Genomic DNA, 21,646 nt, shown 5'->3' on the forward strand with positions numbered 1-21,646 from the left:
ATGTTTAGTTAACAAATTCTTTGTAATGTATTTTTTTAGGAATCTTAAAATTGCCTTTGCACTGAAGTATTTTCATAGCTGTTTATATCTCTTATTCGTTTATTTGTCAACATACCATATCTAATTTTTAAAGTATGTTTTTAAAGCTTTTTATTTTTTAAGTTGATGAAATTTTGGCCACTTTAAATTCTGGTGAGAGTTTTGGCTGAATGTCTCGATATCTGATGAATGTGAATTTTCAGGTTTGATTTTGTTCTCTACACCTGTTCGTTTTTGGTGTTTCTGGTGGCAGTGATTAGGTGAAAGGCATGTTCAGAGTATAATGTGTGCTATGCTTATTCTTCACAGTTCACTGCAATTTCATCTGCTTTGGGTTTTGTTTTTAATTTCCATCTTTCCGCCTTAACACAGAAGCTTCTTACTTGATGGTTCGGTATCTTCTTTCCACCTGTGTTGAGACGGTTACCATTTACCTCGGATAACTGAAGTCGCATATGAAAGTTACTAAGCCTGTATGTACATGCTCCATGATGTTTCTTAAAAACGTGTGTGGGAAATGAAGGGGCTCTGCCTGTAAGGGCCCGAGACAAAAGCAAAGGGAGGAAGAGAAGAACCCCACTGAAATGACATTTCAGATATGTCTCTGATATTCAGATATTAATGTGATTTCTTTTCACCTCACAGGAGTTAGTATTTTTTTGCCTTTAACTTTAAAGCAAGTAACTAAGCATTTTTTCTTAGTTTTGAAACTCTTTATTCGTGACTGCATATGTTAGTAGATCATTAACTCCTAATTTCCCATGTTGGTCAGAATATCTAGTTCCGAACCCGCATTCCAGCCCAACATCTATAAGCACGAGTGGTCCCGACCATGTCACGTTCTCTCACTCTCAGCGTCGCATCCACTCACAGCCACACATGTGCACATGTGCCAGTTCTCATGCACACACACAACACACACACACACACGCGCACGTTCCCCAGGCCCCAAGCATCCTGCCTCCTTCCTAAGGGGATCACGTGAGGAGCCCCCAGGAGACAAGGCTTCTTGGGCCTCCATGCTGAGTGCCCACGGCGACACGGGGAGGCTTTACAGGGCAGCCCCTGGGTTTGAGCGGAGCTGCTGGGTGGCCCAAGCAGCAGTGCCCTGGCCCAAGCTCCTCCTTTTCAGGAAGTCCAACCTCTCCCCTCCCAACTGACACCCCCCCAAAGCTTCGCCCTTAGGACAAGTGGCAGAAAGTGGCATCCGGACCCTCCCAGCTGCAGCGTCTTCACAGGAGTCTAGGATCGCGGGCTGGCCCTCTGCCACGGGGCAGCTAGGAAAAAAGCCTCCTTCCCTTGGCATTCCTATTAGAACCCCAGTCAACCCACTCCTGTGCATCTGACTCAATAGGGTGAACACAGACCAGGTAACACCCAGTGGTGGCAGCCTGGACTGGGGAAGGAGGCTGAAAGCAACCTGCTTCTGCAATCACAGGTTTCTAGAACTGCAGTTTGGCCTGGTGAGATCTTGCAACTTTAACTACAAAAATGTCTCACCCCTGCTGTGCTCACTATTCTTAAATTGCTGGGCATCACCAAGTGATCAGTGCAACCTAAAGGGAGTTTGCTGGCCTTTTTCTTTAAACCACTGAGTTCACCTGTTTTGCACTGACGAGTAATAACCTAAAGCAACCACTTCTACTTTACCTTTAAGTTAATATTATTTATTTGATAACTCAGTATAACACCGCGGTATGCAGTTTCTTGTGTTCTACATTTCTTTTGGAAGTTTCCCATTTGTGACTTTAAAAACAGGAAAAATTTCTGTTGGTTAATTCATTTTTTTTTAAAAGTAGAGGGTAGGTAAATGAGAATGAGAATCATTCTGATATTGTCTATCAACAAAGTTTTAATGAAGACATGTTGGAAGTATTATTAAAGTGTGATTCTACTTTTGCAGAAAAAATATATAAAGATCAGTTTATATAGCTTTATTTTTTACCTTATCAAAATACACAGAATTTTAATATGCATATATTGTCTGTGACTTAAAGTTATAATGTATGTCTGCATTGCCATTTAAAATGTCCATTGATTATGTAATGTAATAAAAGAGAATCTTCAAAAATGTATTTAGCAGGTATGGAATCTGTAGTTGTCATCATCATAAATACTGGAATTTATTTTTAAGTTATTGACTATAGTAGGTGCGTTTAAGATAATGTCAGCCTCCAGACATGTTTAATTGATAGTAATTCATTAACCTGCTTTGAAACATTAAATTATAAATTAAACCAAATCTTATATTTCTGTACAGTTTTATTTTGTATGCTGTTTTTAACTTTTATTTCTGTAGATAAAGTATGAGTTAATATTAATTATATTGGACTTTTCTGCAGATTATCTAAGCAGGAGTCTTGAATCTGCTTGCAATAAAGAAGAAAAAATGTCTGATTTAATTTCTTTATAAATAAAAATCATCTGAGAAGTTGGATTTAAATGTCTGCAAACGGAAGCTATGGAGAAAAAACACTCTCCAAGTGAGGGTTTTTGTTGCCAGATCAAGTGGACAACAGACTGTGGAAACAGCTTTCCTGAAAACGTACGGAGTGGAGTGGTTTCTGCCCCTTTTGCCCCTGCTGGCCCAGGGTCCCCCTGAACTCACTGAGACCATAGTGCCCAGCTGTGGTTGAGGGGCCTCACAGAACAGGAAACACAGTTTTGAGGTTTCTTAATGCTCTGCCCATCCACACGCCCCCCTCCCTGATCATCATACCCAAGATTCATGCCTTCAGCCACATTCCTGAGGTATAAGCTTCCCCTTCCCATTAGGTTCCTCTCCCTTTCCTCTTGGCCAAACTCCAGGCCCCCAGCCCTTCATGGGTCTCCTGGGCTATGCTGTTTGCACCCAATTCTGTTATGATGGAGATCTCGTTAGTTCTGTGCGCCCACCACTGCCCACCCAGTTAGATCCTAGGCACTGCCTGAACACCCAGGAACACCCCACCTGGCTGGGGGGTGCCTGTGGTTTAGCCCCCAATCCTCATCTTCCCCAGCCCTGCATCTTCTGGTGACCATCTGCCTCCCCGTCCACTGGCCGCTGCCATCCCCTCCCAAAGCCTGATGCCAGGTTTCAGCTCCTGGGATTCTGACATGCATGAGGGAAAAGGGTGGAGTCAGTTGAGGACCCCCAGGAACAGCTTCTTTGGACCTGAGCTGGCACTGTCCTTTTGAAGGCTTCCTGCTCAGCTGAGGTGTCACCACCCCAGACCCCGGGGAGGGACTGTCAGGCCTCAGGCTCTGCTGTGTGCAATTCTAAATTTAGAACTTTTGCCCTAGCTGGTTTGGCTCAGTGGATAGAGCGTGGGCCTGAAGACTGAAGGGTCCCAGGTTCGATTCCAGTCAAGGGCACACGCCCAGGTTGCGGGCTCGATCCCCAGTAGGGGGCGTGCAGGAGGCAGCCAATGATTCTCACCATTGATGTTTCTATCTTCTCCCTTCCTCTCTGAAATCAATAAAAATATAGATATAAACTTGGAACTTTCCCCCTGCCAGCCCTGGAATGCCAGCAAGCAAGCACACAGCAAGCACTGAGAAACACACGGAATGGGTGACCTTCACTGTCCCAGACCAAACCCCAGTAGCCAACACAGAACTCTACAAAATGCCAGGGCTGCAGCAGGAAGTAAATGCCACAGGTGAATCCAGGCTCCCAGTGCTGCTGGCTGCTGTTTAGTGTCCACGGTTCACACCTGCCTCAGGTGACTTGAATGTGTGACCGCATTAACCCTGGCAGCTGGGATGAGCCAGGAGATTGCACATTGGTATGAGGCTTGGCAGGTGTAAACAGCCAATGCCATCCACCTGTATACATGGGGAATGCACAACCATTTATTTCTCTGGGTCACATCCCAGCTTGATCAATACCCATACATTATTAAGCTTCTCTTTCATGGAGAAATCTTGGAACATTTAATTTCTCAATTCCTTTCTTGTGCCAGAGGACACCCCTAAAATTTTAGAGTCATATTAACTTCCTCAGGGAAAATGCTCACCTTTGTTCATTCTTATTATCCAGGGAGCTATTAGAATCACTCAGAAACATCCAATCAGATAGCAGATTTCTAACTCATCATTGACATACATGTATGAGTCTTGAGCCTAACAGAAGCCCTACGGAAATCTGAGAAACCATTTATGAATCAGATGAAGAATTTCATATTAAATTCAACCCCACAATTAGGGGGCAAGGGTCATGGCTAAAGGAGGTGGACCTTGAGTAAACACTTGCTGCTCGATGTCCAGAGAAATGTACACTCATTGCCCACAGCAGATTATTCGAGGCACCCTGTCTCCGTCCTTACATCATTTTATTTGCTCTGTTGACCCATCAGCAAGATATGGGAAATCACAACACCCTGAGAGCCACAGAAGGCCACGCCTTGCACCCTGGGCCTGTTGACGGACTGTCCTAATGTATTTATTAAAACTTTAATGAAAATATGGATTCCTGGATGTGTTACTTATTAAGAGTATATATTATCCTTTAAAGTTAGTTACACAAAATCGTAATTTGAGAAAAAATATACTCATCAATGCTCTTATTCATTTGTCTTTGTTTTTTATTGTTGTTAATCCTCACTCAAGGATATGTTTCCATTGCTTTTTAGAGAGAGTGGAGGGGGAGAGACAGAGCAAAAAACATTGATGTGAGAGAGATCGATTGGTTGCCTCCCACAAGGGATTAGCCTGCAACCGAGGTACGGGTGCCCTTGATCAGAATCAAACCTGGAACCCTTTAGTCCGAGGGCCGATGCTGTATCCGATGAGACAAACTGGGTAGGGCCTTATTTATTTGGTTTCTACAAGATTGAAAGAAAGGGAGAGGGTTTAAGTAAACTAAGAAGAAATATGTCCTCTTGAGAATTTCAGATAGTTTTGATACCTTCAGAATTTTCAAAAGATCTGTTATAAAGTCTCAAAATATGAAATAAATATCAAAATAAGCATGCTTTAATTAGCTAAGATTTTGTTTCATTTATGGATGATTATAGTTCCTCAGTCTTTATAAACTAGTTAAGTAAAAAAGAAAATGTATGTGATAAGAGGCAAATGCAGGTTAAAATCTTGACCAGTGACATTAACATACGAAACCTGAGACCTCACTCTTATTGTCAGCAATTGGAGGTTGTCTTAGGACAGTTAGACAGGGGGACAGTTTGTATAAAAAGAAGAATCAGGCAGCACAGAAATGGCCGCCCGTCTTGGAAACCTGTCTGTGTCTTCTACAGCACTCAATGGAAGAGCAAGCTACCTGCTGCTCACTGTATTCCTTCTCTGGGGTGACTGTAACAAAGCACCATGGCCTGGGTGGCTTGAACAATTGGAATCGGTTGTGTCAGTCCTGGAGGCCCAAGTCTCAGAGCAGGTGTCAACAAGTTGGTTCCTTCGGAGCCGTGAGGGAGAATCTGGTCCACGCTCTCCCCCAGCTTCTGGGGGAGCTGGTGATCTTCGGTGACCCTGGGCTTCTAGACCCATCAGCCATCTCTGCCTTCACCTCCACGTGGCATTCCCCCTGCTCATGTCTGTGGCCAAATTTCCCATTTTTATGAGGACACTGGTATATTGGGTTAGGTACCCATCCCAATGACCTTCGTTTAGCCTAATTGCCTCTGTAAGGTCACATTCTGAGGCGCTGGAGGTTAGGATCTCCACATATCTTTTGGGGGGAAGGACACAGTTCAAGCCATAATAGTTTGGGGGAAACATGGAGACATTTAGTCTGGCTTTAGAGCAGTCAGGTGAGCACAGAGCCTGTGCACGCAGGGTGCCTGTGGAGAGATGAGTAGGGGACGGAGGGTGGGTATTTAAATGGGGCACCGCTCAGCTACACCTGAGCTCACATCTCCGCCCAGAGCTGTACCGGAGGCTTACCAGCCATGCCTTTCCTCTGGTGCTCCTTGGGCCACTGAGCCTGGGAGGGCACCTCGTTGACATGCAGAACCTGGATGGGGAAGAAGAGCGCTCCTGAAATGGAAGGCTGGAAATTAGGATGTAACCCATCTCTCCTAACAGAGGTGACCCGTGGCAGGTGAGCAATCTCCCCCTCCCTCTCGACTGGCACCAGCATCTCCCTATCTGCTCGGTGGTCCCATCAGCATCAGAGAGCCCATCGGAAACTGTAGCCTCCCATCAGCTGCTGACACGTTTCTCATCTCCCCTTTTACAAAACCTTCCAAAGGTGTCTAGATGTTGCCTGCCACTCTCTCCTCAGCCCACCCAAATCAGGTTTGTCTCCTGCTCCACTGGGACAACCCAGGGGCCCCCCCCACCACTCAGGGCCCTGTCTTGTCTTCTTCCCCTGCCTGGCCTGTGTTCACAGCCCAGCTTGGTTCTGGGAGGTGAGCTCCATGGAACTGCAGACGATGCTTTGTGCCCTGTGAATGTCCAGAATGTAGCTCTGGGCCAGGCATCACGTTGCTGCCTGAACAAACCCCATTGCCTGGAGGGCTCTGGGCCCCACCCCACCTGCCCTGCCGAGCCAGCATTTTGGGGGCCATATGCGTTCAGAACTAGATTTGTAGAAGTCCTCCCCCTGTGGGGCCAAGGCACCAGCTGGGAGGAGCCATGATCAGCAGAGCAGCAATTAAACCAGACCTCTGCCTTCCTTCCTTCAGGAGTAAGCAGGGAGGGGGGGGCGGGGGGGGCGGATAGAGGGGAGGATGGCTGCCAGGGTGAAGGCAGGGTTGCTGCTGATTTAGGGGACTGCAGAAGATAATGTTTTCCTTCCCCCCTTCCCTTTCCAGACTGGTTCTCTGAAGCCCTGGGGATGGGGTAGGCAGCCCCAACCCCCCAACAATGGCCCTCAGTTCTCCCAACAACCAGCCCTCACCTTGCTCCCAGTGTCCCAGCTTGTTCCCTCTCCACCTGGACCCAGCATGGGAGGGGGTGAGGGACAGATTCCAAAACACACTGAGGTGCCCAGGTTTCCAGAAGGAAGGGAGGGAGGGAGGGAGGGAGGGAGGGAGGGAGGGAGGGAGGGAGGGAGGGAGGAAGGGTGTCCTGACACCTTTTTTTTTTTCATCTCAGATGGAGAATAGTAAGTGTTTACTAGCTAAGGTGTTATTATTTATTTTGCTCTAGACTTATTTTGAGACCAATGCTTTACATAAAGAGTTTAATCTCAAATGGGAACGTTTCAAACACTAAGAGAAATTGGGGAAAATCTGGAAGGCAGATGAACCTTTCTCAACTGCTTGCTGGGCACAGTGACCAAATGGAGTTCCAAACACAACGGATCACAGATGCCCATTCTCACAACCTTCCTGAGGCTGCTGAATGTAACGTGATCGCTCTAGGCCTCTGCGATTGATGTGGGATCTGCAGCAGGTGAACTGGAAAGTCCCACCTCTCCAGACAGAGCTCAGAACATGCGTGTGCCAAGGCACGAACTGTGTGCTCTGAACACGGAATGACGGCTGGACCTCCTCGCCGCAAGCACATGACACCCCTGTGTGAATTATCCCTTAGGTTTCTACTCCTCCGCTGCACTTTCTAGAACCCCTTTGTGATGGTAATTCCTGTGTGCCTCACTGGGGCTCTGGTGACTGTGAAAACCACAGAGTCACAAAGGACTCATCTGACCATAACAAGCCAGACATCAGCAGGGCACTGCTCAGGACAGTGATAAGCTGAGCTGGGCTTTTGTTCTTGGGGGAATTCATTTCCTCTTGAATTACCTCATCTTAAGAATTAGTCCTAAGATTTTCTGAACAGCACAGAAATCTTGGGGTTTGTCCTCTGTGTTTTCACTGTGGCCGTGTCCCAAAGTAGTAAGTGTTCATGGAGCAGGTAAGACAGGCTGGGTCTGTTGGTTTGTTGGTACCAGGGAGCTGCCTACCAGTTCCACGCCAGCTCGTGGGGTGCAGAACAGAGATGATTATTCAGGATCCTGCGTGGGAACCCCCCCCCATTGCGGCAGGTTGGGGTCTAGGCTGTGCTGCTGTGGGATCTGAGCCTGCAGGCATTCTCCTGCCGGGGTCTGGGCTCGGGTCACTGGCCGATTCCCTCATTTTCTGCACCAGCGGTGCTCGCTGCTCTCACATCCTGCACAGCGCTCCTCCCAGGCGCGCCCCAGGGGCCGCCTCCTTTGGGACTTTTATCGCTCAATTAAACGATATTTAATATAGCCTGTCAGAGAGAATGCTTTCATGGGAAATGGGGGGTTGGGCTTTAAAAAAAAACAGGTAAGAAACACCACGTTGGCCCACTACGACCTTTTTCTCACAGGTTTTTGGGGGTGTTTCTAGTAATGAGCCCCTCCTGTTTCCTGGGTTCAAAGCTATTGGGTAAGGGCGTTCCCCTTCCATTTAATTTGCTGTCCCCCTCAAACCGCCCCAGACCTTCTCCAGCACAGCTTGCCCGTCCTGCTGGCCCTGTTCATTCAGGAACCCCTATTCCCAGGAGCACGCACCACCTGCCTCAACACCTCGCAGGAGAGTGTGGTGCCTGGAGGAGACACAGCATCGTAGGCAGGGAGACCTTGGACCCCAGGGTGCACGCCCAGGCCGGGAGCACCCCCGATTCTCCACAAGTCCTCAGGTGGTGCTGTGCGCCTCAGGTTCCCCCCCACCCACGCCCCAGGACCCACCCCGTCAGGTCCCACCTGGGTCTTCAGGGCCCAAGCACCCTCCCCTCCAGCTCAGTGTGGGCAAGTCCCTGTGCGGGGCTCCGGCGGCCCCGTGACTCCTCACCTGGTGCGTCTTGCACTAGGAGTCGCCTTTGGGTTTGTATTTATTTTCCTCTCGGCAGAACTCCGTTTTTTGTTTTATTCAAACGGGCTGCCCACTTGTACCCACTAAAGGCAGACATTTTAAAGCCCCGATTACAGTTTATGTAGACACAAACATTTAGGATGTTTTAGTCTTCCTGTGCCACTTTTTTATTTTTTAAGTTTAGTTCTAATCTAGATCTTCCGCTTCCCGGGAACCGTGGCAGACAGGAATTGAAAGGCGCGGTCTTTTTTCCTTTTCTTGCAAACGTGTTCCAAGGAAAGGTGCCCTGCAGCCGGCGCCGCGGCACCTGCGCGCCTCTCTCAGGGAGGCGCTTTGGCATCAATATCGAGGGGTGCAGAGAGCCCCAGCCGCCTCAAGCGCCCTCGGGTAGCCATAGTCCTCACAGATTGCGGAGCCCAGATTTCCTGGGTTTTGACCTACGTGTAGCGGCGACTAGCTACGGGCAGGCACAGCCGCCTCCCACCCAGGACGGCCCGCAGCGCGGCTCCTCCTCCGGGGAGGTCGCGGCGCTCAGGGGAGGATTGCGGTCCACGGGGGGTCCCCGCGCACCCGGGCTCAGAGAGGACTCACAATCTCTCCCTTCTGGCCGAGTCTGGCCCGGTCCATCGAGGGAGCGGGTGGGACCCCCGTTGTGCAGGTGAGCCCGGGGCGTGGGGTGGGGCCCGGGGGGATCCCGAGCAGACCCCCAAGTCCAGCCTATGCCCCTCCGGTCGTGCGGTCTGATCCGGGGCCGGAGTGACTCCAGGCGCAGAGGCAGGACCCCAGCCCTCTCGCTCCTGGCTGACCTGTGGGGGTCTTCCCCTCCCCCGCCGGCTCTGTCACCGGCTCCCTGGACTCAACTCCTCCTGACCCCGTCCCTCCCCGACTCCTCCCCGCACCTGCCCTTCACTCCGCCCCCTCCCCCGGCCTCGCCCTCCCACCTCCCTCCTTCCTTCCTCCGCCGGTCCGTCCCCTCTTCCCAAACTTTAACCCCTTCCCCCTCCCTCTCCCCCTCCTCCCGGCCCCGTGGCCTCCCTGCCTCTGCCGCCGCTCTCCCTCCCTCCCCCGACTCCTCCCTTTCCTCCTTCCCCTCCTCCCTTCTCCTGCTCTACTCCCGTCGCCCACCTCTCAGCGGCCTCTCCCCAAGCCCTACCCTTCCTGCCCCTTCCCTTCCCTCTCCCCCCGACCCCCTCGTGCCTTCTCTCTCCGGCCCCTCTCCCACTTTTTCCTCTGCCCTTTCCCCTCCCCCTCCCTCTCTCCTCCCCTTTCCCCTCCCCCTGCTCCCCTGGCCAGCGCCCGGGAGCCTGGTGTTAGCGCGCTGGCACCTGTGGGCTTGGAGGACGAGAACGCAGGGCAGCTGAGCGGACGGCCCCACGGCTGGGCAAGGTGTGCGGGGCGGGGGGCGGGAGGGGTGCATGGAGAGTGGCCGGAGGAGGTGGGCGGACAGGGTTTCCGGAGGCGAAGGGACTGTGGTCTGGGCGGACTCGGACTATTCCCCCCTAAACCTCTGCTGCCGCCAGGTGTCGGGCCTCTGGGAGCCCCAGGATCCCTGCCTGGGAGCTCGGATCCAGGGCGTCACTTGCACAGATACCCTCTCCATGGTCATGGGCAGGACCAGGCAGGTGTCACCCAAAGGGGCCCTCTCCTTCTGAGGTTCCCTCCCACCTCCTAGAGCCGCACCGCTAGCTCCCCTGCCTGCTGAGCATCCGTTTGGGGGACAGGTGTGGGGACAGGGCAGTGTGGATGGGTGTGGCCTGGCCACGCTCCTCTGGGCCGGTGGGGTCCCCAGCTCAGCAGTGGAAAGGACCTTGGCCGGAAGTCTAGCTGCTTTGCCTTCGAAAGGGGTAAGGACAAGAGGACTCCTGCAGTTTAAAGAAGAGAATGTCATTTTCTCATCCAGCTCCCAGGCTGTTCTCACCACATGTTTTTAACGTCACCTTTGTTACTCGTCACCTGGTTGGCTCCTGTGTAGCACTAAACACTTAAATAGGATCCCGGATGGAGGGTGGGGGGTGGGGAGGAACCTGGAGGAGACTTTTTTCTGGAGCAACTGCAGTCTTAACTTTACTGGAAACATCCCTGCCCGGGGACAGGTGGCCTGGTGTTGTCCCTAACAGACGGCATGTGAGCCCTGGCCAAGGAAGGAGTTAAGGTGACCCCGAGCTCACAGGCAGGATGTGCAGGGGATGGCCGTGGGAGGCCCCAGGATGCGTGGCCACCAAGTGGCAGGGCTGAGCCACAAAAATAGAAGTTCATCCCCAGAGGTGCTGGTGGAGTGCCTGCAGCCCACTCCGGTGCAGGCAGGAGACCCCACTTGGCTGGTAAGTGTGTGTGTGTGGGGGGGGGGCTTTGTGGAGCCCTCACACTGGAGGGTCTTCTAATATGCAAATCGATGGACTGACTGGCCCAAAGCTGGTTTTGAGACTGAAATTTCTCGAGTTCTGAGTTCTGCTCCAGCCTCCTCGGATCAGCTGCCGCTGGAAGGGCCCACCGCCCTCTCCTCACACCTCTGGGGACAGGGGACCGTCCTGTCCTGCAGCCCCCGGTGGGTGGAGAGGAGGATGAGTTGGTGAAACGGGACCCATAGGAAGAGAGGGTCTTAGGCTCTATTTTAGAATCCCCTTCGATTTTCAGCTGCTCAGACTTTGGGCCCTGCTGCACCCTCCCAAGTCCTGCCTTCACAGTCTGGGCAGAGATGGCAAACCTGGGTGCAGTGCTGGTCAGGAACACCAGTGCCTCTGTGAACCTCAGTTTTGTTCTATGTGAAATGGGGGTGACGCCTCCCCTGGCTGCCTCACAGAATTGTGAAAGCAAGTGATGGGTGTGAAAGGCTGCTGTAGGGAACTGTACCAAGAGGCTTGCAGCGGAGAGGGGGGGCTTGGGGCCCTGGAGGCTTAGTTACAACTCTCTTTGCGTTACAAACTCCCAATTTCTGGAGCGACTCTTTTTTTTTAAAGAGTGGTAGAGGCAAGGTTTTCATACAAGAGACCTGCAAGAACAGTGAGGAGGGGGACAGTAATCTACCTTATACAGGTGCTGGGTCTGCAGGGCGCCGTGCAGGGAGAACATCTCTGTGCGAAACCCTCCCCCTTCACCGCTGGGCTTTATTGCATTCATGTCATAACCAAGTGGGCCAAGATCAGCTTTCTAGTCGACATGCTCCCTTTCGGAGGTTGGAGACTTTCAATAAGATCTGGACATTTACCCGGGAAAGGCAGCATCTTGGTGACTCGCAGGGAAATTACAGTCAGTTCAAAAGGAGAGGTCTCTGCCGCTAGGTTATTTAGTAACTTTTGTATGGGGGGTGGGGTGGGGAGAGAGCCTGAAATTGAAGCAGAGGAGACTGTAGTATCTTCAAGAACGTTTCTGATTGACAGCATCTGGCCCCACTTTAGTTGATGTGGTACGATTGTAAGAGGCTCCTGGCGAAGTAGGAGTTAGAAGCGTGATAGTAACAATCATGTGAGAAATGTAATGTTCTGTGTAAAGCTTTTTTCTCTTAAGTTCACTCCATTTCACCCTTTGTGTCAGCTCCCGAGAACAGGGAGACCCTGGGCTGAGCACGGAGGACACGCAGGTTCGTTTTCATAGTGATCTTCAGGGGAGAGAGGCCTGCAGCTGCACGCAGTCTCATAGGCTGCTGGTTAGAATGTGGGTCCTGGGCCCCCACGCCCTCCGAACCTGGCCGAGGTGGGCCTGGAGCCGCATCTGAAGCAGGCCTGGCGATGGCAGTGACTTTTCTCCCTGGAAGAGGCCCATAGAGGATGGGGTGGGGGTGTCTTCACCAAAACACCTGCAGCAAGAACTGCTTTGGGCTGAGCGCCTGCGTTACAGAGAAGGCTACGGGGGAACTGGGCGGAGTTTGGCTGTGCAGTTGTTGAGGGTGGCTGGAAGAGGCCCACATAGCACCCCCTCGAGGACAGCACCCCCTCGAGGACAGCACCCCCTTGAGGACAGAACCCCCTCGAGGACAGCACCCCCTTGAGGACAGCACCATCTGGAGGACAGCACCCCTTGAGGACCGCCCTGGTGCCTGCAGTGTCCTCATGGGCTTTGAGCTGGCATAGCCTGTCCATAGCCTTTCCCCCTTGGGACTGCCACATAAATATGCTGTCTCCTGGCTTCCTCCACTAAAACTTTCAGAACTGCAGCCCATGACAGGAGCCAGACACTCCATGGTTACCCTGAAGCTCTTGGATATCTGGAGGGCTGGACAGCTTGACTTTGTGGTCAGGGGCCTATCCTGAGTGTGACTCATCAAACATCATGGCAGCCCTAGTCAGCTCCAGAATCCACAGGAAACCCAAGCCCTCCCCAGAACCTCCCAGTATCTCTTTGGAGCCCAAACGACCAGTCCCTACCAGCTGGAGGGGGCACGGAGCGACCAAGTGTCCATCTGAAGAGGCTGCACCTGGCAGGCAGCCGTTGGGATTGGCAGGTGAAGTGTTTGCTGGCCGTAACTCACAGTTCGGGGCCATTCGGCCCAGTCTCTTGAGAAAGTGAAGAGTATTATTCAAATGACAGTGGAACCTCATTTCCCAAACTTAATTTGTTCCGGAAGGAACACAGAGTCATTTATTCCCATTAGAAATAATGTAAATTGAATTAATCTGTTCCAGAACCCCAAAAGATTCCCTGTTGTAACCTTTCTTATATACAGTGTATGTCTCTTGTACTATTTAATCTATAAACACTTTAAAAACAAAAAGACATGAAATATAAATGAAAATTTAACAATAATTATAGGCAGCCACAAAAGCAAAACCACACACGAACATATTCATAGCACAGTATCCCGGGATTTTAACAGTGGTAAATGGACTCATATTCTCTCCTTGTTTGCCACCCAAGAGATGCATGACGCATCCTACAGGCATCAGCATGAAAGGGCTGTCAGGTTGAGAAGCGAGTTGTTCGAGATGGGAGACGTTTGAGAAACGAGGTTCGCTTTACTAAATTGAAACAAAGATAAAACTCTGAACAAATTTAATCAGAAAGTGGTGATGTGGATGCCAATGAGAGTACCAGCTGGCAAGCATTGAACTTCTTTGCAGTGTCTCCCTTCTCCCTTGTCCGCTTCTTATTCAGAATGAAGCTTAGAGAAAGAATGCAGGGCTGGACTGACTCCTGCGGGATAGGCCCTGCTCTTGTCCACACAAAAGGGGCGTGCAAGGTAGAACCTGAGTGAGGGGGTGAAGAGAGGGGGGGGGGTGAAGATGGAGATGGATGGAGGAGATGGAGCAGTGGGGAGGAGGAGATGACAGATAAGGGGGTGCAGGGAAAGCAGCTGGACCCCTCACATCTGGACACTGGCCTCCCCCCTCACCTTCAGCTCTTCCTTTTCTGTGAATGGTAAGACTACATTTTTAATATGGGCGACTCATAACTGAGAATGCATTTGTTATGAGTGCCACCAATGCGGCTGGTTGGGATATTACTATTTGAAGTGCCTTTTTCTCGTGTTCCTGCTTTAATTAAGCAGCAGCTGGAGCAGGCAGAGTCCGATTTTCACACGGATGCCATTGCTCCCTGTTGGCGCGAGTATGGGCCCTGGTGGGACGGCCCCCAGTTCTCCCTTCATCAAACTCTCCCGAGGGCCCTGTGACTGCACCGTGAGCATGAGCGCCGCTGAGCCGGGATGTCGGCCTGTTTGTTTGCGTGGGACTGTGGTCCATGTACAGACCGGCTCTCCCAGGACCCGAGCTCCTTGAGGGTGGGGGCTGCCCTGATGACTGTGCCCTGAGTGCCCAGGTGGACCACACCGGGATGCTGGAACGCCGGCGGGGCAGATAGAAGAGCCAATGAAGCTAGTTGACTTGGATCTCCCACTGTGCTTGGCCAAGTCCCGGCTATCCAGTGACCGAGTTCTCACCTGTGTGCTGTGTGGGAAACACCTCGGCTCTAGCGAGAGACAAAGACCAGCCCTGGGCCCACTGTCATTTCCCCTCAGTCCTAGCTGCTTAGCATGGCTGTTTTTCAGTCGGAAACAACACCCAAAGGGCATCGCCATGGTTTGCTGCTCTGTGGTTATGCCAGTCTTGACGTTGTTAAAGTGAACAGATATTAATGACAGGCGAGGTTGGTCTGACATCTGGACTGTGCTCTGTGCTCCCAGGGTTATAGGAGCCGTGGAAAACCCACTGTGCCTGTGTCTGTGTCTGCCTGTGAGTTTCAGGGTTGTTTGGGGCATGACATTCTTGACTCTTGGGAATACTGTTGTCCAAAACAGCTGAACAATAAAAATCCCAGCGGGAGGCGGGAGCCTTGGGCAGAAGCCCCACCCTCCCCAGGCCCCGGGCACCAGCTGTCCTCAGCAAAACCCAGTAGTCTCAGGTGCCCAGGCTGGCCTGCCAGGGAGGGGAGGCCGCCCTGGACCTTGTCCTGTCCCAGTGGGGGATGGCCTCCCCAGCAAGTCAGGTGAAGGGCGCGTTTGTTCTGTTTTTCAGAACAAACTAAATTAAAACCAAACCTTGGATCTTCTCAATCCTATCTGGAGACCGAGTGAACACTGATACTTGTAAAATCTTGCCGAATAGAGGACAGAAACCGCCGGAACCTTTCTTGGGTTGCTGGAAGGGCTCAGATTATGGACAGCTCTCTCGGGACCTGGGGGAGATCCCAGCCCGTGGGCACAGAAGAGCCTTTTCTTGGTCCTTCGGCAGGTTTAAGATCACCATCAGCCTGCTGGGGTTTGAAACGCTCCCAATAGAATCTAGAAGAAAAGAGGACAAATCAGTATTTTCTGTTGTTGTTATTGTTTTAAATCAGAGAACTCTTCCTCTTTTTTAAAAAAAATGTATTTTTATTGATTTCAGAGAGGAAGAAAGAGCTAGAAACATCAATGATGAGAGAGAATCATTAATTGGCTGCTTTCTGCATGCCCCTTCTGGGGATCAAGCCTGCCACCCGGGTGTGTGCCCTTGACCAGAATTGAACCCGAGGCCCTTCAGTCCACAGGCCGACACTCTATCTACTGAGCCAAACCAGCTAGGGCCTCTTCCTCTTTTTTAATGTCAAAACTAGATTTAAGCAATGGGAAGTCTTTAGGCCTTGGCTGTGCTGGACAGTCTGTGCCCTTCCTGGAGCACCTGGTATGGTGGTCTGATCTTCTCTGAAAGATGAAGCAAGGACCAAGGACAAGTGACAAATGACGAGGCGCGAGGTCCTGCCAGAGGAGAGTGGGTGTGGCATATGGCTCATCTTCTCTCATTTTCACGGTGAAGGTTCCTGGTGGTGGTGGTGTGCAAAGAAGTTTAAGGAATAAGGTTATACGAATCTGGAAGACATTCCTGGACAAGGGTCACGAATGATGCATATGGGTAACAAACAAGTTATTGACCAACAACAGCATTAATAAAAACAAAGGGAAGGGCGAATCTTATAGGACAGGCAGTGAAGCCCAGGGCAACTGTGTTTTGGCAGGAAGAGGAGGGGGTGGGAGAAATGTGACATCTCCTTGTTAGGGACAGGTGTGGAATTGGTGACACCCCCAAAGTGTTTGGGATCTGAACTGTGTGCCTCCCCCCCACCCCCCCGGGTCTTGTGGTGGCTCCTTACTCTCTGGAACGATCACTGAGACTCTGCCGCAGTTGTCACGTAGGCGGCATATTGGAACCCCTTTCCCCCCACCCCAGGGCCAGCCGGCATTGGGGGAGCTTATGAAGCTTCCTGTGTGTCCAGAGGGTGGCCAGACCTGCGAGCCTCGCTGGGCGCAAGCGGCCATCCTGTGGCCGGGGATCAGGGGGAACCTTGATGGACCGAGTGTCCAGGACCTGTCCGGGACAGCAGGGAGCTCTCCGCTGACTGATGCAGAACAGTGGCCATGGGCAGGCCACAGTCTCTAATCTCCCAGCGTTCTCCTGAAGGGGCAGTAAGGGTTTCCCTGGGGGGTCCTTGCGGCAGGGACCAAAGTAAACCTGAAATGGATAATGCAGAATGTAAAGGTGAGATTGTGGAGCTGCACGTCGAATTTATTCAAGTCCAATTATTTATGCCTTTATGCTTAAAGAGGGGACCCTGCCAGTATGAAGCCAACGGGAAGAAATGGTAATGAACCATAAATATTCCAAAACACTAAGTCTGAAGAAGTGTAGTTAGTAATTACCTAATAAAGGTGAATTGTTTGCCCAGCAAAGGATTTCAGATGGCTTCTGTTCGAGATATAGTTACTAGTTGTCTCTTTAAATTCAAGATTGCTCCTAAAACAACCTGATTTATGTTTCTCTGCCAAATTTTCACCGGAGAAATAAGATTTTACTGTTTGTTCTGGAACTCTGAGGACATTCTTAGGGGATTTAAAATGTTCTTAAGTAATCTGAATAAGCCTTCGGCATGGTTTTGAAAGTTTGCCAGTTCAGTGAAATAGACTGTGACATTGAAACCAGGAGAACCAGGGGTTTTTATATCCTTGAAACAAGAGCCTAAATGTCAAGGGGGGGGGGGGGGGGAATCTAGGTTTTGCTTTCTCTTAAACAGCAGAAGTAAATTTTTGTTTATACAACCCTTTGTTTCACTTCAATATTATAAAAGAAGGTTGTTTGGTTAACTGAACATTGATAGATATTCACTGGAGAAGAATGAATTTAATTTTTTAGAAGTATGTTTTTATTGATTTTAGAGAGAGAGGAAGGGAAAGGTGGAGAGAGAGAGCGCGAGAGAAAGAGAGAGAGAGAAACATCAATATGAAAGAGAAACATTGATGGGCTGCCTCCTGCACACCCCCTACTGGGAATTGAACCAGTGACTTATTGGTGCATGGGTCAGCACTCTACCGCTGAGCCAGACTGGCCAGGGCAAGAATGAATTTAATTTTAAGCATACTATATCCATTTCAGTATAAACTCTGCTAAAGGCTGTATCTAGCTATTTGGGCTTTGTTAAAAAAAAAAATAACTCAGATATGTATTGGCAGTGTGACCTCGTTTTCCTTCTAAAATTTGTTTCCCACCCCACAGACCGATGTTTGACTGTTGGAGATTTATCCTGTGCAAGAAAACGGGAAGCAAGGATTGCTCTTCCCCGCGAGGATCCAATGAGGCCCAAACGGAAGAAAGTGACCATCAGATCGATGTATCTGACGTCATCAGGCTTGTTCAAGATCAACTAGAGGGGACAGCTACAGGTAGAGGCCGGTTTTAAACTTTATTTTGATCCGGAAGCTCTTGCTACTAATCAGACCCAAAAGCCTTGCTCTTAGCTATTCTGGTCTTTGTAGGAGGCTGATGGGTTTTGGATCTGGGAGAACAGTTGACACAGGGCTTCACTGGTCCTATGCTGGGGGCCGGCAAACTGACACCTCGGTGAGGACATCTCAAGATGATTGTTCATTTGCCTTTCTGGTGCTCATTTCAGTTAACATTTTTTAATGAGGTTGGCTCCGGTGAGAGATCATGAGAAATGTCTCTAGGTTTTAAACAAAACACTGTGCACCTGAAGGGAACTATTCCCAGCCTCGGCTTCACTTTTCAAAAACACAAGAGCTTTTGTCTAAATTTGTAGTGCTGCCGTATTGAGAGGGTGCGGAAGCTCTTGCCAGTCACCAAATCAGTGCAAAGACAGAATGAGGAGCACACACCGTGCGGGGGAGGACCACACTCCTCCAAGCTCAGTCTGACCCCTTCATCCTTGCCTGGGGATGCTTTTCTCCTGGTTTCTGGCTAACCTGAGAGCTCGCGTGCATTCCTTAATGGAAGGACGTGCTGGCTCCCCGTTTTCAGTGTTGCCTGAATTTAATTATGTGTTGCTATTTCTCCCCAAACTAACTGCATAGTACCATTTTCACTAGACAAGGCAACACTCTCACCGACTACCGAAGGGGAAGGTGTGAATCTGAGCCAGCAGCTAGAGGCTCATCTGGGCACTTTTTTAAAAAAATACATTTTTATTGATTTTAGAAAGGAAGGAAGAGAGAGAGAGAGAGAGAGAGAGAGAGAGAGAGAGAGAGAGAGAGAGAGAGAGAAAACATCAATGATGAGAGAGAATCATTGATTGGCTGCCTCCAGCATGCCCCCCTACTGGGGATCGAGCCCTGATCAGGAATCGAACCGTGACCTCCTGGTTCATAGGTCATCGCTCAACCACTGAGTCACACTGATAACACTTCCTGTGCTCTAAATCCAGAGCTTTCTCAGCCTTGCCCTAGGCTGGCATTCGCCATAATCAGCCCACACTGTTGGACTTGTTGGGGACAGCTAAGACTGTGCTGCTGTCCCCTGGCCACGCGCTCAGGGCTGTGGGGGTTTCCACCCTGTTACAGGTGTGCCTGGCTAAGGGTCACAGCTGTGCCGTCTCTGGAGGTCTGGCATTCTCCTGTGGGCTCCTGGGGGGGTAACTTGTAAATGGCCCCGGACCCAGCGGTCCTGAGCCACAATTCTGCTGACAGACCCTTGCACTTGTAAACATGGTTGGCTGTTTGAACTTGGCTGGCTGGGAGGTTGAACTCCAGTGTGGTCGCCCCACCAGCATCTGTGCTTAGTTTTGCAGGATGAAAACTTGATTTTTGTCACTTCCCTGGTCAGTGATGGTTCGCAGACGAGAGGCTGAAACCTAAAACTTTGTTTGTCTTCCTGTGATGGGAGCGCCTCGTCTTTCTGACAAGCTTTCTTATTTACTGCCCAGGTGCAGTTGCGGTTCTCGGAGATGTACCCACGTGAGGAATAAAGTGGGTAGTGAGATGGTCACTTCTCGGGAGAGCGAAGGGGGAGAGGGCTGCTGGGAGGATGCTGCCCCAAGCCTGCGGCTTCTGCTCTGTGAAAAGGACTTAGAAAGGAGGCACGCTTCCCCCTCGGCGAGAGGACGATTTAGAGGGTCCAGATCCCACTTATCATTAGCTTTTATGGCTGGAAGGTGAGCTAGTCTTTCAGTGCTCAGCATGGCTGCACATTAACTGCCCGTAACCACTCGGAGCCCGGCAGTGGCCGGCCTCCCAGGCCTCAGTGACCCTGCTGTGTATCGGGTTTGAGGGCTGGGGTGGGGTTGACCTGGGTGGAAATGGAGACCCTCCATCAACAACCTGACTGCCTGAATCGTTTCCTAGTGTAACTGAGTCTCCCCAGCTGAGCAGCACGAGGTGCCTGTGTGGTGATGAGCAACACGACTCAGAGCAGAACGCCAGGTTCAAAGTCCAGTGTGTCACCCTGTCACTCGCCAGCCCCACAAGCGTGAGCGAGGGGTGGAACCTCCTCTCCATCATGTGGGCAGGGGCGGCACCGTGCCAGGGGGCTGCTGTCAGGGTCCTATGAGTGCAAGGTGTGCCCGACAGTGGTGGTCAGAGCTGTGTCCCAGAACGTGTCTCTGCTCTGAGTAACATCGCCGTCCTGTGATTTCTTCTTTCTCCTCTAACCTGCAGAATCCTCATAGAGCTATATACACGTGCTCGTATGCACACATGGGCTTGTGTGCACACACATGGGCACGTATACACCATACCTTTTAGCAAGGGGAGCTTTAAAGCTTGACTGGCTCTCCAGATTTCTAGCTCTCTGGATTCCATATGGTGCTTTCGTACGTAGACACCAGATCTGTGGGAGCAACCACTGCCGTTCTTGCCTTAGCGGGAGTGAATGATAGAGTCTGCTCCAGTCTGCCTCTGCCCCACACACGCCCGCAGCGCCCCTTGAACAGGTGACCCGATGTCCGTGGTACCCACAGTCCTGTGCAGCAGAGTTTCGGCTTGCCTTCCTGTTCCCCCAGTTGGAGATGTCTCACCAAACAAGCTACGAGTCAGGCAAGGAAGCATTTGTCTGGGAACATTTTGTTCATCGTAAGACTTGAGTGTGAGAGATCCAGAAGATGTACTTATCATGATGAGCAGTTTCCTTGCCCAGCAGAGGTGAAGGGGCAGAACCAGTGCCAGTGGCTGTGACGGCCTGTCAGGTGGCACAGGTGAGCGCTCCTGTTTTTAGAATGCCATTGTCATGCATGTTTACTCTTTTACAAGTTTTGTGCATTCTGATTGGTGAATGATGCCAACCTTCCCCACCCCCACGCCCCAACAATTTCTTGAGTGTCTTAAACAAGTACTGGGCACAGGTTTGTGTGTGTGTGTGTGTGTGTGTGTGTGTGTGTGTGTGTGTGTGAAGCTGGGGCAGGAACAACACCACAATTAAAATGCAGTCCCTGACTTGGACTTAAAGTAAATAAAGACCATCTGAAATATTAGGTTGAATCATGAGGTTGCCTCTGTGCAAGGCAAAAAACCTTTGAATATTGGTAACTTCAGGTGGCTAAACAAAATGCCTTCATGCATGTGTGATGTGAGATTGTACAGAATTCTGGGAGGGGCCGGGAGGTGTGGGCGTATCCACCTGGAGAAAGCGGGGGAGAGGGAGGGGTCGGAAAGAGCTGCAGGAAGAGGGGCACTTGAAAACTATGAGGCGACAGCGGTCACATTATGGGAGAGTCTCACAGAGGGGTTTGCGGAAGCAGCTTGGACTGAAAATGTATTTTGGGAAAGGCGAAAATGACCACAGGAAACTGATGCTTGGAAGGAAATTGGCTCTTTGATGATCTCCAGTGTTTCTGGCGTGGACTGTAATCACCGCTTAATGAAGAATGAACGAATCGCAATGATTGTGGCCTTTTTGGGGGCCAAGCTGTGCACAGTGTAATAGGCGTTGCGGTTTCCTGGTGCCTTGTCTTCCAAAGCTCATGTCATTTTCCCGAGAGAGTCATTGTTTTCTCCTTGTATGCCGTCTAATATTGCAAAGCTGTCCTGGGAAGTGCCCACTAAGAGGCTGACCCTGATTGGTCTTATCTTTGCGGTTTTATGAGTCCCAAGCGGGGCCTTCTCAAAAGGCGAATGTGTTCTTTGTGGAAACGGAGCTTTCAGTGTTGCTATAAATAATTAACTTCTTTTTAACTTTCCCTGATCCCTTCGTCTTCTTCGCTTG

The sequence above is a fragment of the Eptesicus fuscus genome, chromosome 8, assembly GCF_027574615.1.
Source record: "Eptesicus fuscus isolate TK198812 chromosome 8, DD_ASM_mEF_20220401, whole genome shotgun sequence".
Lineage (NCBI taxonomy): Eukaryota > Metazoa > Chordata > Mammalia > Chiroptera > Vespertilionidae > Eptesicus > Eptesicus fuscus.